The sequence below is a fragment of the Pteropus vampyrus genome, unplaced genomic scaffold (assembly GCF_000151845.1).
Source record: "Pteropus vampyrus isolate Shadow unplaced genomic scaffold, Pvam_2.0 Scaffold2, whole genome shotgun sequence".
NCBI classification, from domain to species: Eukaryota; Metazoa; Chordata; class Mammalia; order Chiroptera; family Pteropodidae; genus Pteropus; species Pteropus vampyrus.
In genome coordinates, this window is record NW_011888783.1 from 19,517,779 (window position 1) to 19,535,244 (window position 17,466).

The window sequence follows — 17,466 nt, forward strand, 5'->3', positions numbered from 1 at the left end:
GCCGGTGACAGACTGAGAAAGGGCTCGGGGCCACAGGAGCCTTGTGGCAGAGGTAGAGCCCCTGATCATGTTTCATAAGAAGAAACTCTCTTAGTTGACTTTCCAGGAAAAAACGTGTGGCTTCTGAAATCTCATCAGACACCAGTTCTCCCCGATAGAGGCTTGGGGTGAGAAGGCTGGAAAAGAACTAGTCTCTCTGAGAGTCCATGGCCAGAACAGTGTTTTCTGTATTTTAGCATTTTAGGGCAGTTTATAAAGCAACATGTTTATGCTCCTGCCTGGCCCATGTCACGTCACAAACTCACCAGCACCCCAACAAGCCTCCCTCTGTGGTCACTTCACACTCACAGGCTCACAATGGTAACTTAGTACCTCATTATTTTTCACTGGATTTACATATATGGCCACCCTTGGAGTCCATTTGAAAATCTGTAAAATAGTATGTCATGTAATTGTGAGATTCATTTTAGCACCCTCTGTCCCACTTCCTGCTTGTTCCAGTGCTAGGTCCTGGTTGTGCAACTGAGAACAGTCTTGTAGGACAGAATATATAATGTGGCCTCTGAATTTATTTCATCATATCTAAGATTTGTTTATAAAATTAATCGAATTGCATTGAAGAAATTGTGAGGCTATTCATGCTTAATGATTTTGAGAAAGAATATGGATATTTTTAAGGAAGCAGATTTTTTAACCCTGATTGTTTAAAATAATTGAATTTCCTAGAACTTTAATATTTATCCACTTTTTAAAAACTCGAATATCATTGTTTCAGTTCCATTTAAAAAATTTGTTGTATGTCTAAAATGAGTTAACTTTTTACAGACACAGTAAGACATTTTAATTTAAGGCAGTTGTTTTCCAGTTTTGAGCAGACCGACATTATGACAGAATCAACCTTTGCTCTGTGCTTTCAGCCTGGTCAAAAAGTTGCTAAGTTTCTCAACATTTAAAAAAATGTTTAAAGATATTTTTAAAACTAATGCCAATATGAAGTTATGAATAGATAAATAGTCCATTTATATAGAAATTACAATGTTAATATTAGTTAAGTGATATATAGCCTAAAAATAAGCTACCGTACACTATACATTAATCAAATTAGGTAAAAGCATTCTTTTTAGAAAATTAGTGATTATATTAAAATACCAATGAATTTTTAACTTCTATTTGAAAAGTACTTGAAATGAGGATAGCTATAAATGTCTTAATCAATTGACGTTTTCTTACTTGATAGGAAATTCTTGATGACAAGGTTATGCTATTATTCAATTACAAGTGACCATGTTCTTTAGGACAGTACTGTGGCTCAGGAGTACTTAATTCTGAAAGCCTTGTTCAATTTGGCAGGATTTTAATTGAATGCATGTGATGCTAACATTTCTTAATAACATTTAATTTAGTTTCTTAACAACTATTTTTAATAATATTTAAACCACGTTGGAATTTATTTAATAAAATATACAATTTTTATGAAAGGAATGGCTGTAGAGATTAAATTAGATTTATTGTTATGAACGAATGACTGAATGAATATGGTTTCCACTGCAGAAGAGAAAAGTACTGCGTACATTAAATGAAGACAGTTAGCATTTAGCTACTTTAGGGAGACACTCCTTGGAAGACATTTATTACATTTCTCTGTTTAGAAAAAATTATTAGCTATATAAAAAGATTTTTATTTTAAGCAGAGACATATAAATTTACATTAAGGGGAGCATCTCCAAAATAATCTAAATCAGAATTCAGTCATCTTACATATTTATAATTGCAGATTGATTAAAAGAAAAGATCTAAGTGAAAAGTCTATTCATCTAGTTTAGAAAAATATTCCTTGAAGAATTAGATTTTTAAACCAGCTGTTCTACTTACAAATGTATTAATTCACATGCTAAAAAATTCTTAGGGTACAGAAGGTATAGGATAAAAAGAAAGTCTTTCTTCTGTCCCAGATCCCAATTTCCCAGTCTTCCTCCACCAGAAGGCAATTACTGTTACAAGTTTCTTATGTATGTTCCCAGATATATTCTATATGCATGTATATGTCCTTTTAAAACCATCACAACAGTGAAGGGGAGTATCTCTCATGGTTGCATAATTTAATGACATCATCAAAGCCCAGGTACTTTTGATCTTTACTCTGCTATCCTTGGGATGTCGACTTTGTCTTCAGGTTGACTGCCCTCATGATTGCTAGATGGTGCCAGTAAATATAATTGTCTTTTCCACATATCCAGAGGGAAAAGAGGAGATTGACTTTTCATTGCGTTTCTGTTTAAGAAGCTCCTCAACAGACTTGGGTTTATTCCTCTTCCTAAAAAGTCACAACTAAAGGGAATGGTTGGACTAATTAGGTTTACCCTTTGGGGCTGGTGTTGAGATCAGACTCCTCTAAAGCACATTGCCAAGGAGAAATGATAGATATCTGAACATAACCATAAGATAGTTGCAAATACAGGCAAATCTTGAATTGTTCATCTGAAACACAGCATTTGTAATACTGACATAAACTTATATTAAGAAGATTAGTAAATGGAACCAGGTTAAACATTAGGGCTGACTTCACACAGAATTTGTGTGACTCCAAGCTGTACAACTCATTTACTTAATTTGCAAATAATACCACTTAAATCCTCTTGTAGGTGGGTATTTAAGACCTTGGACACATTCAGTCTGTGCTAGGTCACCCAGCATTTCCTGAGATGCTCAGCAAGCCGCAAATCTTCTAAGACAGAATTTTCTTTTATGTTCACTTCAGCTGAAACATCATCTCTCTTCACCGTTACTCCTGACCCTGCTGTGAACATTTTTACCTTTTGCTTCCATTGAAGATAAAGACCAAGCATTAGCCATCAACCGAGTAAATTATTTTCTATACATCTTTCTGGGGCTGCGTAGCTACAGGCACACAAACTCTTTTGATGTTGATGGGAGAGAGGAAGCCTGGCCTTTTTGCAGATGGTTGCCAACTTGTTTCCCCCTTCACTCTATTGCTTTTCCCTTCTTGGCCACAGAGTTGCTTGCTGTTTCCATTGGGTTCTTTGTGGACCCCTGTTTTCCAGGCCTCTCTCTTATTTCATGCATGTATTGTACTAAGGGTAAATAAGAATCAGGCTGGGCCAACATTCAATCATAACTTAGATATGTTAAAATTTAACTTTTTTTTTTCCTCTATAACTGAACCTACCTTTTCCACGAGTCCTTGTTTCCTCTCATAGTAGAAAACCCTTGTAAGAGGATTTATAAATGTAAGTTGAAGCTGAGATTCTAAGATGACAACTGACCTGTGGCAGAGTAGATTGTAAGATCACTCAGTAAGATTTGTCACATGTCAAGGGAAGTTTCTAAACCTTTTTCATATCAAAGTTCTAAAGGATAAGGCTGGAAATGGGAGGGAGGATTAGATAGAGGATATCTTGAAAGAAAGCTCTGTTGTGAGCTCTCCCTGCCTCCTTTTCCCTCATCTTAAGTCTGATGAGAAGAGTTCCTCAGAAACCTTGATATGTGTCTAAAGCAGTTCAGGGGTGGAGGGTGACGGTGTGGACTGGTGTCTGATTTTTGACTGAAAAATGTAAAAGGCAGGGTTGTGGACTATTCAGCTGATCCAAGGTGTGAGTGAAGGATGTATGTGAGTTTCCTTGATCAGATGTGGTCATTGGAAGAAAGAACAGGACTGGGGCTCTTTTAAATCTTGTCCAAGCCTGGCCTTAATGATGGGAACCCGAGAGAGACAATGACTATGGAATGCTGAGGTGGAGCAGCTAGCTAGAGGAAAATGCATCCATCAAGACTAGAAACAAAATTGAATATTCCCAGTGAGAATTTCTGAAGGGATTCACAGGAAGAACCATAAATTACAGAGCCAGCTTTAAACATTTGTCACACCAAAGGGCAAGGACCATTTTATGATAGTCCTGATCCAGTAACAACTTTCCTGTTTCCCTCTCTGCTCACCTATCCCATCTTTCCTCCTCCTGCTTTGACCCTTGAGGAGTCAGAAGACACAGCTAGCATGATGGTAAGGTAGAGGTTGAAGCCTCGGGTAGGAAAATAGGATTATGTTCCATTCTTTGGTTAACCTACCAACAAAGACCACAGTTGAGAGGGGAGAGGTTTAACTTAAATCAGATTCAGTGTTTTGGTAATTACTTAAGATTGCACACTTTCATTTCCTGACTAGAAACTTTCTCTGCAACTTGATGTAATCATTGAGGCTTTTTATTACCTAAAATGACCAGTAAGTCCTGCCTGAATTTCATCCAAGGTGAACCAAGAGAAACAAGGAACAGACCTCTCACTTGCATTTGAACTTCCCTCATCTCCCAAAACCCAAGAAGGTCTTTTATTCTCTTTGTAGGGGTAAAAAGCTGCCCTTACTTTCTATATGGCACTGTTGGTATGGCTAATATAAAATTCTATGCTTAGTCCTTTTGGCTTTGGCTGAGATCTTGTAAATCAAATCCTGTGCAATTCAAAAAAAAAATCACTGTCCCTTCTAAAGCACTTGCAACTCAGTCTCTTTGCTTTTGCTTTGACACTGTTGTGTCTTCTGTGAGCTGATGAAGCAACTCAATTGGCTTTTTTGTTATAGGCTAGGTAGGTAGGAAGCCTCTAGGAAACTAGGAATTACTAGGGGTTATGAGACCAAAATTGCATCAGTTTGCTATTTAAAAAATATTATTTTGCCTCACATCAATATTAGACAGGCCCATGGCATATATTTCCACTGGTCTCCATTTGGTTTATAATGTAACGAGGAAGGGGATGCCATTTGTAAGTTCGTCTCTGAGTTATACAAGCAGGTGTACAAATATCATTTTACTCTACTGCAGCAGTTGTGACTAGAGAGGAATTATTGCTTCCTTTACTTTATGGACTTGTGAGATCTCAGAGGAGCCAAAAAAATAAAAATAAAAATAAGTAAAATCAAAGCCAGATAGAAACACTAGAGGAAGACTTTTATTATTGATCAATATAGCAGTTTTAAATGCTCATCTGAACTTGGAACATTGTATGTTAAGAGTCATCATTATCTCAGTTATGGTGCCAGGAGCTCTTTTTCTGTCCAGTTCCACAGATCCTACTCTTGTGGTAAAAAAATAAGTGAAGTTTAGGTGCAGAAGAGTAATGTCCCCAATACATAGTTATATAGTTTTTGGCTCTAGCTCCTCAAGGAATATGGAATAAAATGGTTCCATCAGAATTCTGGAACTAACTTTATATACTATTAAACACATCATAGTATTTACTACTGTTATTGAATATGGATTGACATTTTAATGGTACAAAACTGGGAAAATGTTATTGGCCACACTCCTTGAAAGATCTTTGATAAGATGTACCATTCTATCAGACTTTTACCTGGACAACAGTTACCTATCCATTAATTCCTTCATCTCAACTTGGTATAAATATAGTTGTTGTAGGGAACGTTTTGTGCTTCAGTGAAAAACTATGTACTATGTAGGGGACACCTTTTCATGTTATTTGATTCTGATTCTATGGGAGCCATTTTATAATTCTCTAAATTGTAGATAACTGATAGAAATGTAAAACAATTATCTATAGATATGCAAATTCTCAATTTCTGGTTCTCCCCTACTGTGAAAGAAGCTAGTTTTGCCTCTATTAGCACATTCATTTCAACATTTCTCTACTCCATGTAAATTAGTGCTTTCTTGATTTCTCCTTTGAATTGGTTGTAACACCTCCTCAGTTTTCTTATTGAGTTAAATAAAATCTTTAACAGGCATTCATTTTATATCTGTACGAGAGTCATGATCTTACCTTTTTTGGAAAATTATCTTTTAAGAGTATATTGTCAAAATATTAGTGTCTCGCAATCCATATGTTGCTAAACAATGACATGAAGCTGTGGTTATTGTAGCAGAGGTTTGATGTGGAACTATGAGTTTTTAATAAAAATTTCTTGGTCATTTCCCTTGGAAAATCAGTGGCTTTGATGATTATACTGTATAGCCTGTTAGTTATGAGCAGCAGATAAAAAGGCAAGGAATGTACAGGCCTAGGACAAGAGAATTACTATGACTGCCAGACTACTAAGGGATCCCTCAGCAACACCCTCTGCTCACCCTCTCATTATTGAGCCAAGGGACAACTGAAGCACACACATGAACACACACAACAACAACAACAACAACAACAACAACAAAATAACAACTGAAATTATTACAGGCTAGGCCACCAGTACCTCCCTGTGCTCCAGGGCATCCAGAATGAGTTCCCTTCTGATGATATCATCAGAGAGAGAGTATCTCTGTTAGAGATGTAGGAAAATGTAAAGGCCAGCGTCTATATTTAACTAGAAGATTTCTGATGTTTTTTGGATGGCAAATTAAAAAGAATCAGAGTGTTTCCTTGGTATGAAAATTTCTAAAGACACAATATTATTATAGCGCAAGTCATGAAAAGACCTGTCACAGGTTGACATCCATGACCTTGTCAACACTGATGGGAACTTGTGTGGAAACCAACTTTTGTCCTCTTTGAAGTCTGAAGTTTTGAGTAGACTCTAGCTCTTTGCTAGGGCTCTGACACTGATTAGTTCTGATATCTACCCTTTAAGATTTTCTTAGCAATTTAGCTGTTGTACAAGTGCCGCCAGGGGCATGTACTACTGTTTCTCATAAATATGGTAGAGTACTTGTCTTTAGAGTTTCTGACACAGAAGAAAACAATGCCAACTAAAGAGAAGCACAGTTACATGCTGAAGTATAAACATACTTTAAGGGAATATGTTTCCCCTATCTACCTGGTCTCACTGAATTGTTCTGCCTCAGACAAACTCCACTTTTGAGGCTTGGTCAGTCCCTAGACAGGAAGGGAAAAAGTGTTGTGTGTGATCTTGGAGTCTAATTAGAACAAAGGTATCATATGGCTTTGGCACATTTCTCTGGACACTTTCTTAGGGATTGGAACAGAGTTACCCCCCCCCATCTAATTTTAATAATAGTTGTTTAAATAATCGTTTTTATTTTTTAACGTAGGAGTTGAAGGCACTTTGCAAAAACTCCGTGGTCACCTTGCGCTATTGGACTGAATTTTGCTAAATTGTTTCCTAAATTTACATAATTAGGATTATAGCTAAAGCTCCAACTTTGAAGATAGCTTTGTTCACTAGAGCATGAAAGTACAAGACATTTCTTTTAAATCAGGACTTTAAGTCTACAGAAAAGTGACCTATAGCAAATGTATGGCATCATTCTCATTGTACAAGATCTGCAAGGCTCGTTCTTAGGAAATCATAGTTATTTATGCTTTCTAAATATTTTTTTCAAATGCCTATAAAAACATGATTGTGGTGCTTTTTCCATTTCTCTGAACTTGGAGAATTAGGGTGAACTTAAAATTTCATATGGATTATTGCCCTCTACTGAGGCTTGATGTCAATGTCTCTGAGTTTTAAAAAGGGTGGTGGTTGTGGTGGGGGACCCATCCCACTCTGATCCCTGTGTATCTATAGAGACTAAAAAGAGTTTTGCTTTTTTGATACTCAGATGTTTTCAATTTAAAAGACTATTTTGTATTTAAAAGACAAGCCTAAATGTCTGCTGTTTTTTTTCCCTTAATAGTCCCTTAATTATCCATCCAAACGAAATGTAGTATTTTCTAAAGTAGTGAATAATTTGTCAGTTCCTTAAGTCATTATTCTAGGGGGATAATAAGGTGCTGTATGTACTGTAATTAAGGCAGGCTGAGAAGTGAAACGTGCTGGAACCCCAGGAACGTCAGCTGGCATGGAACAGGAGGAGGCTGGGATTGAGTTGAGAGAGAAATGGAAGTGTGCAGGTGGGAAGGCCATGCAACACAATGATCTGGGCCTAACGGGTGCAGCAATATGAGCTTGTTAGGCAGTTAGTGACTTGAGGCACATACATGTGTGAGAGAATGCTTCTGTGGGCTCCAATAGATGTTCCATCTATTAGGTAAGTCTAGAAGCAGGAGATTGTGATGTATGCCAGTCCAGTGGTTCCTGGCAGGACTCCTACAAGAGTATGAAAAATAGGATCCAGAATTCAGAATCTAGGAGTAGATTAGGCAGCAACTAAGCAGGGAATCAGGAAGTGAAATATTTTTGAAAGAGCATGTGATTTGGAGCCAGACTAAAATGATTACTCAGGCATTTCCTTTTCTTAGCTGTGGGACTTTCACAAATTGCTTAACCTCTTTGAATTTCAGTTTGCATAACTGTAAAGTAGAATAATAATCACCACTTCATAGGTTGTAGTAAGGACTGGAAATACTGTATATAAAATACCCAACACAGTAGTAGGCCTATACTATGGCATCTATTCTTTAACTGGTTCCAGGATAGGATGAGAGCTCCAAACAGGTGAGCCAGGGCAGATGCTCAGTCTTGAGGACTCAGAATCCTTGGTTAGGGAGAGGTTATGTAAGGAATGTTATGACCTCGCTATGTGGAATTACAAGGCTGGTCCCTAGCAAACTGTGTACCTTGTATACAGTCTGGAGGCCCTGGGACAGTATCATTTGTAGGTATAATCACCTCCTTTAATAGAAGAGGACCCTGAGGCTCACAGGAATGAAAAGGCATTCGAAGGCAACACTGGCCATAAATGGAAAAGCAGTTTTCAGTGCAGGATTGTGGTCATTATAGTCCCTGTTGGTTCAACTGTGCCTGGTCATCAATCAGTTTGTCTCTCTCCCCTTTACTAGTGAGAAGTCAGAGAACTGTTAGGGTTCTACCTTCAGAGTGCAGGCCACCCACCTCAGGCACGTGCATGATACTCCATTGGGGGACAAAAGAGAATGTCTCTACTTTGATTTATTTTTATATCATACTTTAAAATTTTCTAGTTTGGGGGCATATTTTATAATGTATATAAGTAGTATAATAGTACATTATAAGTGAATTAATTTACATATGTCACATATAAAAATTTGTGAGGGATGCACTAAACTTTTTTTTTCCTGAAAGGAAACAAGTTTGGAGAGCCTGGGTTTCTATCTAATTTTAATTTTTGATAAATAAAAAATAATTGTGAAAGTAATCGGGACATTAAAATATTGTGTCAAAAAATTAGTTGTAAATGATCTTTTGGATTATTATACTTTTAGACTATCTGGGGCCTCTGTTCTCCTGCATCAAAGCCGGTACTGAAAAGGTGATTCAAGTAGAGATGTCTGCTTCATGTGGGTTTGAATTTTGTAACCTTGCTTTTTCTGGTATGCTAGTGGTAATAATAGCTACTATTATGTATCTGTCTGCCAGATACCATGATAAGCTTTTAAAATTGCATCTCATTTAATCTGCACAACAGCCCTGCAAAGCAGGATTAACAGCTCCATTTTATAGACAAGGGAGCTGAAATTGCTCAAGATTACTCAGCTAGAATTTGGACTTTGATCTTTCTGACCCTTAAATTTACTACTTTCTTGTTTGGTCATGTTTTAAACATGTCAGATATATTTGCTAAAATATTAATTTAATAAAAATCAAGTTTTTTTTCTTTTTCCTCTTCAGAACCATTGAAGTGGATGCCACAATACACCTTTCCTCTAAACCTTATTATAAAACTTCTAAAGTGCTCATATAAGAGGTCACTCTGTAAAATTATGTATTTTATGCTTTCTTTCCTCTTTAAATAGAGGTAAAATCAAACTCTGATAGAGTTCCCTAATTAGCATATTTTATGAATAATTATATCACCCTCAAGACTTTAAAATCATCCAATGTTAAATTATTATAATTAATTTACCATGAATTGGTAATTTTGCTATTTGATATAGGAAAATTAAGGATATAAATTATACTAATTAGTTTTGCTACATAATTTCAATTTATTCATTAATTCTACTAGAAATCGAATACATTATTTTGTCAACTGATAATTGCTTTTTTAATGTTAGGTGAAAAATACAAACAAATAGAAATAAATAAACCTATTATGTGTGAATCAAGACTTATTAATTTAATCTGGCTTTATAAAATACAATTCACTTTCAGTCAACAAGTGATCGATTTAAATAATATTTTAAATCAAAAACGGATGAAGGGAAATTTTACAAAATGACTAATCACACAGAAAGAATTTCAGGGAAGAAAAAAAGGATTAAATTCAGCCACTGGGTGTCAATCTTGACCCATATTCACAGGTAGTTACAGAAAAAAGAAATCTTAAATGACTTCACCTTTTCTTTGTAATTCTCCAGAGAGTTAGGGGAGAAATTTTATTTAATAGGTAACACGATAACACGTTTTCTCTTTTATATCTTTGTGATTTGTCTTTCGCCACCATGAAGATTTTAATTTTCAGAAAATCTGAGGAGGAAAAAATACTAAAAAAAGCAGCAAAAAAAGCAGGCTTAACAAAAATAAACTCACATTTGCACTTTTAAAATCTTCTTGGGCTAAGCTTGACTAGCTGTGTAAGACATCATTGGCTGACTTTATTTCTGCACAGCACTCTAACTATATAAAATTTCAAAGTCCCATAGGTCAAGTATTGGTCTGGAAAATATAGCTCTCCTAGTGAAATGGTGCATTTTATTTTATATTGCCTTTTCAAACCAGGAAAAAGGTAAAACTATAAAACATGTAAATGTAGGGCACATCTCAGTCCCAGAGTCTTATCTTTGCCTCTTTCTAATGTATCCTTCCAGAATCTAGATACAAGCAATTATGTATACATGGCTCCTCCCTTATTTATACACAAATAAATGGCACAGTATACATGCCATTGTGAAACTTCCTTTTTTTTTTATGTTTAATACTGTATCTTAAAAGTTACTTCATATCAGTCAATAATAGATTTTCCTCATTCTAAATTGAGACCGTCCTTTTTTAAAGATCATAAATAGTGCTCTTATGTTCACATCTCTTAGTATTTTAAAAGTGGTAAGAAAGGCAAGAATCTGGTCAGATATACCAATCCAGATTAGAGGAAAAGGAACGCAGAGAAGTTGGACGTCCTCACCTCTGATGGTCTGCAAGTCTTTGATGCTTCTTCTCCTCCTCCTTTCTTCCAAAGCCTTCCAACAATCCTGAACATACCTCTAACTTCTATTTATCTTATACTCCCTTATAAGTCTCTTTAGAAGATGGTGGTCCACTTGAGCCAAGCCACAGCTATATCATGGCCCCTAAGATACACCAGAAGGCCCAGAAGAAAACTTACTATGAAATGAGACAAAGCTGGATATTTGCAAATAACATTTTTAAAAACCTCTAATTTAGATTAAAACAGTGCTGCTTGATTTCATTCATTTCTGAGCTACCGAACTAGATTGAGCATATTTTCATTTTTTAAAAAATTTAGTAGTTTAAGACAGTCTATCATCCTGTAAGTAGGGCTGCCCCCAATTAATCTCTACAATTATTGTGGGTTGCTGTAGCTCCAAATTTACTCTTTCATTATGTTGGACTAATATCAAGACCATTCTGAACAAAATATCAGTAATCTTTCTAAAACCAATGTAATCAGCATGTGTTGAGATATAGCTTCAATGGGTAGCAAATGATTCCTAACTTTATGAGTTGCTGTACTATGCTGTTGGGTTTCAGCATCCCTTCCCATCCCAAGCACTGGGGGAGGCTGTACCTAGGTTTTGAATTAATTTGGTTTTGAGCACTTTCAGAGAGTATTTGCTTCAGGTCCCTAAGGATCATTAGAGATGTCCTAGGGATTAAGTGCTAGGGGGTGCCTGTTGCCAAACCATGTTCTCTTTCTCAGCACAGTATTTCGAATCCTTGGTTAGTAAATGGCCCTTTGAAAAGCCTCTGGGCTTTACAATTCTATGAATGGTATAAAACAGGCCTCTCTGGAGTGACTCTGCAGTACTGCCTTCTAAGAGTTAGAAGACACGGTTGGTACTTGAGTCCAGAGGAGAATGTTAGATGTTTTATGCCCTGTTAGGATGTTCAGAGGCTGCCCTCGATTTGCAGCTGAAGTCCCTAGTGGCCTCAGAAGCTTCAATAACACCTTGGCTGTGAATGACTTTTAAGTCAGGGCCACCTGGCAGATTGATCTGTAGGTCTTCTGGAACAGTATTTCAGTGAACTTTTAGAACCTTGCTGTAGTTTAACTTATCATGATCTTGAAAGTATTATTGCAGCTTCTGAAAGGGCCCAGCCCGAAGGAGGGCTGGAGGTGCCAGTATCACAAGAAAGAGTGGCTCTATTTCCTTGCCTCTCAGGCTTCTGCCACCAGTGATCCAGAAGAATGAGTTCCTTTCCTGGGACTGTTCTGGGGACTTTGGCCTCTAGTTTCTACCTTTGCTTTTGGCTGGTAACTGCTGCCAAACCCAGGGTCAGACTGGCCTTCCAGAAAGGCAAACTTACTTAGTGCCACTTGTGTGTGTGTGTGTGTGTGTGTGTGTGTGTGTGTCCTTGGGCTAGGTACTAACTTTTTTCTTCATCTGTGAAATAAAAATGATAATAATGGTACTGCCTGGGAAAAGAAATAAGATGATTCTGTGAAGAGCTTTTGGCACCATGTTATCCAATTGTAAGAGCTCAATGGCTATTAATATTAGGAGAGAAGGTTGCTTTTGTGGTTACCTTAACAGGGTGATTTTAATTGTTCCATGTCTAAAAGAGGAAATGCTCTCCTGACTTTGTGATACTTGAAATACTGTAACTAGAAATTCACTCCTTCAAATCATATTGTCTTAATAAGTATAAACTCTTTTGTGAGAGAGAACATTTAGATAAGGCACGATTTACATATTGATGAGAATAAACTTATCTTAACAGATTTTGATAAGGAGAGATAAGGGCATGAGCATTTTGGGGAAGAAAGAGTTTCCAGTGAGTAAAGGAGCAGCAAAGATTATTAAGACTTGGGACACTATAAATTTCCTCTACTCTGGAGTTCTATATAGAGCTCTTCTATTTCCTTAATGTCTCCCTTTGGGAAGATATACTACCTAATAACTCATATGTATTTAGTCCCATAGTTCTTTCTCTTTATTATTAGTCACTCACTAATTGCTTCAGTTACACAGAGCAAGACTGGAAACAGTGTGAACGCAAGGACAACAGATATGGTCTTATTATCATATGTATAATGCCATAATGCTGTAATAAATATTTGTCTTTGAGGAAAGGAAAATGGTCACAATATTTTATAAATCTTGCTTTCTAGTTATATGTCATTATAAATTATATACATAATTGAATATATTCAATTGAATATATATACATACAAATATATTTTGTGTATACTACCATGTATATACACACTTGAAATTGATACAGTTGAAAGTATTTAACCCTAATATTTTCCTTCTAATGAATACATTCGTTCAGTAGAGAAATTATACTCTTTCTAATTAAATGTACTTATTTTACAAAGGGGAATTTAAGAGACAAAATGGAGAAGTTACACCCTCTAGATCACAACTAAATATGATATAACAGGGAGTAAATCTAGGGTCTTTTGTTCCAAAACGATATTTGCTATTGTCGACATATTTACTGGCCAAACAAGTAGAGACTTTTTATGTTTATTTGAGCTAAAATGATGATGTATGCTGGGAAGCAAAATCTTCTTTCTTTTTTTAAAATTAAGTTTATTGGGGCAACATTAAGGTAATTATACAATTATATAATTTTCAGGTATACATTATAATTTGACATCTGTATATTCTATTGTGCGTTTACCACCCAAAGTCCAGTTTCCTTCAGCTACCATATATTTGACCCCCTTTACCCCATCTACCTCCACCCTCCTCCCCAACTCCCTCCCCTCTGGTAACTACGAGTCTATGGTCCATGTCCATGAGTCTCTGTTTGTTTGTTCTGTTCTTTTCTTGCTTTTAGGTTTGTATTCCACATAGAAGTGATATCATGTGATTTTCAACTTTTTCTGTCTGGCTTATTTTGCTTAGCATGATTATTTCGAGGTCTATCCATGTTGTTGCAAATGGCAGTATTTCATCTCTTTTTATAGCTGAGTAATATTCCATTGTACCACATATATGTACCACAACTTCTTTAGCCAATCATCTATCGTAGGACATTTTGGTTGCTTCCATGTCCTGGCCACTGAGAATAATGCTGCTATGAACATTGGTGTGCGAATATCTTTATGGATATGAGTTTTCAAGTCTTTGGGGTAAATACCCAGTAGAGGATTTGCTGGATCATATGGTAGATCAATTCTTAGTGTTTTGAGGAACCTCCATACCGTTTTCCATAGTGGCTGTACCAATTTGCAGTCCCACCAGCAGTGTATGAGGGTTCCTATTTCTCCACATCCTCTCCAGCATTTGTTATTACTTGTCCTGTTGATTATAGCTAATCTAACAGATGTGAGATGGTATCTCATTGTGATTTTTATTTTGGAGAGCAAAATCTTAAATGCTCTGGAGAATAACAATTTTTCAGCTTCTTTTATGCATTTGAAATTAAGGAGGGAATTTAAGGAAGATTACATGGAGATGGGAGAAGCAAGACAGGGATCAGATTACAGGATAGTTAACAAGATTATGTGTTCTCTTGAGGGTTAATTCCTCTTTCAGAGGTATTATTTCTGGTATTTCAAAGGTGTATTTACCTAGATGAACAAGAACAATGGACAGGGCTGGTTTAAAACCTTTCACTAAAGAAGTTACAGGCCTGGGATGTGTCTACCCACCATGACCTGCCCAGTTAGGAGTTTATGATCAGATTACCTGGTGAGGTTACTTTCCATAGAACCTCTTTTTTTTGTCTACACTATATAGAACTCACTGTAGCCAAATTGTCAAACAATGAATGCCTGGGGTAGCTAGGCTTGTTCAATACATACCTGCAGATTTTATCAGGAGACAAGTACTCAAAAAGACAATTCAATTGCATTAAAAAAATATATTTCCTAAAATTAATCTATATGGTTAGAAGTCAGAATAGCAATTACTCTTTGTGGGGAAGAGAGTGCCATGACCCAAAGGGGTCGTAAAGGGAGCTTCTGGGATGTTGGTAATGTTCCTTTTTTTGACCTGGTACTGGCTACATGGATTAATTTGTTAAAAAAATCAGTCTAACTGTAAATTTAATGATTTGTGTATATATTTTACTTTTTAATTTAAAAAGTTTACTTAGAAGGCTATAGACTGGCTAAGTGCCATCTATATGTAAGAAGTGAAAGAAGTAGTGGTAGGGCAGAGGTTCACATTTTAGAACAGGCATATTTAATCCTCACCTTTGACCTTTCATTATCTCCCAGAAGTTCAGTTTCTCCAAAATAAGCATATTTCTTTAAGAAATATTATAGTTAAAAATCTACCTCATGGGCATTTTTTTTTCCCCTGCAATTATATGGAACAACATGGGAGCTAGGAATTTTCTGAGTATTGCTATGAGCCTAGGGTTAGAAATGCTTTGGTCACTGTGTAACCTTTTTCTGTGCCCTTATCAGATTTTCTTTCCACCCTAGGCCTTAAAGGGGCTGATAATTCCTCCTAAGGACCTTGCAAGGACATTGCATGTGGGTGGAGGATGGGTGGAGGTGCCAGACACTATCAAATTGAGCAGAGCTATTTTAGATGTTCAGTGTGTGTTTCTACATTTCTGCTCCTCACAGCATGAAAAGCAGGTACAGGGCAGGTCTAAGCATATTTTTCTTGAAATAAATGTTAGCACAGAAGGTAGTAGGAATTAATAGGTTTTTATCAAGAAAAAGAGGAGGAGGCAGCTGAATGCCATCGATGTAGAACTGACTATAGCCTGCCACCTATTTCTCATTCTTTGATCTTTTGCCATGATTTCCACCTTGAAATGTTTTAATTAAGGCTTTGCCATGGAAAATATGGCATCCTTATAGGCCCACCAGAGTCAGTGCAGTTCTTGCACTTCTACGGATTTAAAAAATCTAAATCAATTATTGAAAACCTGTGCCAGTTTATTATTTTAAATGACTATCAGCTTTCTAGAAATATAGTCATAGTTGTCTCAAGTTTCTCTATTCCCATTCATTAACTACTTTTTTTTTTTTTAATACGACAGCTCACCATATGAAACTGCTCTTTTTCTTTGCATCCAGAATTGCTAAAAATTATTTTCAAATGTAGTGGAAATTACTTCAATTTTACTTTCCCTTTTTGGAATGAAGTAAGAAAAATATTAATTAAAAATATATACATTAATTTTAGCAATGAAAATGCTCTCTTTACATAGTTTGAAACATTCAGAAATGGCAAGACCTTTTCTAACATTTAAATTTGGTTCATATAATCATTCGCTGTCTTTGATGTCCTATTTTTTTTTCAGTTTTATTGAGGTATAATAGATAAATAAAGTTTTAAAATATTTAAACTGCACAACATGATGATTTGAGATACATATACATTGTGAAAGGATTCTCCCCATCAAGCTTAACACATCCATCACCTCGCATATTTATTTATTTATTTATTTTGGGTGAAAACATTTAAGTTCTCTCTTAGCAAAATTCCATTATATAATACAGTCTTATCAACTAAAATCATCATGTTACACATTAGATCAATAGATCCTCAGACATTATTCATCTTATAACTGAAAGTTTGTATCCTTTTTTCAACCTCTTCTTATTTCCCCCAGTCCACCTCAGCCACTGGCAACCACTTTTCTACTCTCTGTTTCTGTGGGTTTGACTTTTTTTTGAGAGAAAACAAAAACAAAGTGACAAATGAGAATACTATAGTTGTTAATGTGAATGGAAAAGAAATAGAAACACGAATATTGGCACAGTATATATTTTGAGGCCCAGAGATTAAGTACTTTCTTTACATTGAACGATATTGGGAAACTTCTTTAAAAAATGTGCACTTAGAAGCACTTCCCTTGAAAAGATTCCGGTGCTACTACTCCCGGCTGCATCTACATTCCAGCCCTATCTCTAATTCAGAGATCTGAGGGTCAGAGTTAAAGAGAGATTTTAGAAAGTAGAATTTTTTTTTTTCTTTTGCTGTAGTTCAACCTGAGGGCTTTTCATTTAAATTGTCATTCTTGGGGGAAAACAAAAACCTACCTTCAAACCTGATAATGCTTCCTTGGCCTGCTCTAGATAAGAAAGCTTTCGACATAAAAGGTTGAGTTGATTTTGGTTTACCTTAAAATTACCCCGGTAAATTTGTTGTCAAAGAAGATAGGCATAAACTTCATAAAATATTTATAATTTCAGTAATTGGTAGAAAACATTTTTATATATTTACCATTGTTGTCAAAGAATAAAATCTGATTAAAGATCACCAAAAGTTATTTCCATGGTATATGTATGAGTGAGACTCTGAATAATTAATGAGCTGTTTTTTTCCTACCACAGACTTGTGGACATTGCTCCTTTCTCTTATTGTATTGTCTAGAAAGTCATTTACTTATACTTAAAGCAACTGATGTCTGTCGGAAATCAAAAGATAAGATTATTGAACCAGTCTCCCTTCTCTCCTCACACTGCAGCTCATATAGTTTAGCCTGCTCAGTGCTGTCTCTGTAGTGTTCTTCTTTTAAACACAAGTATG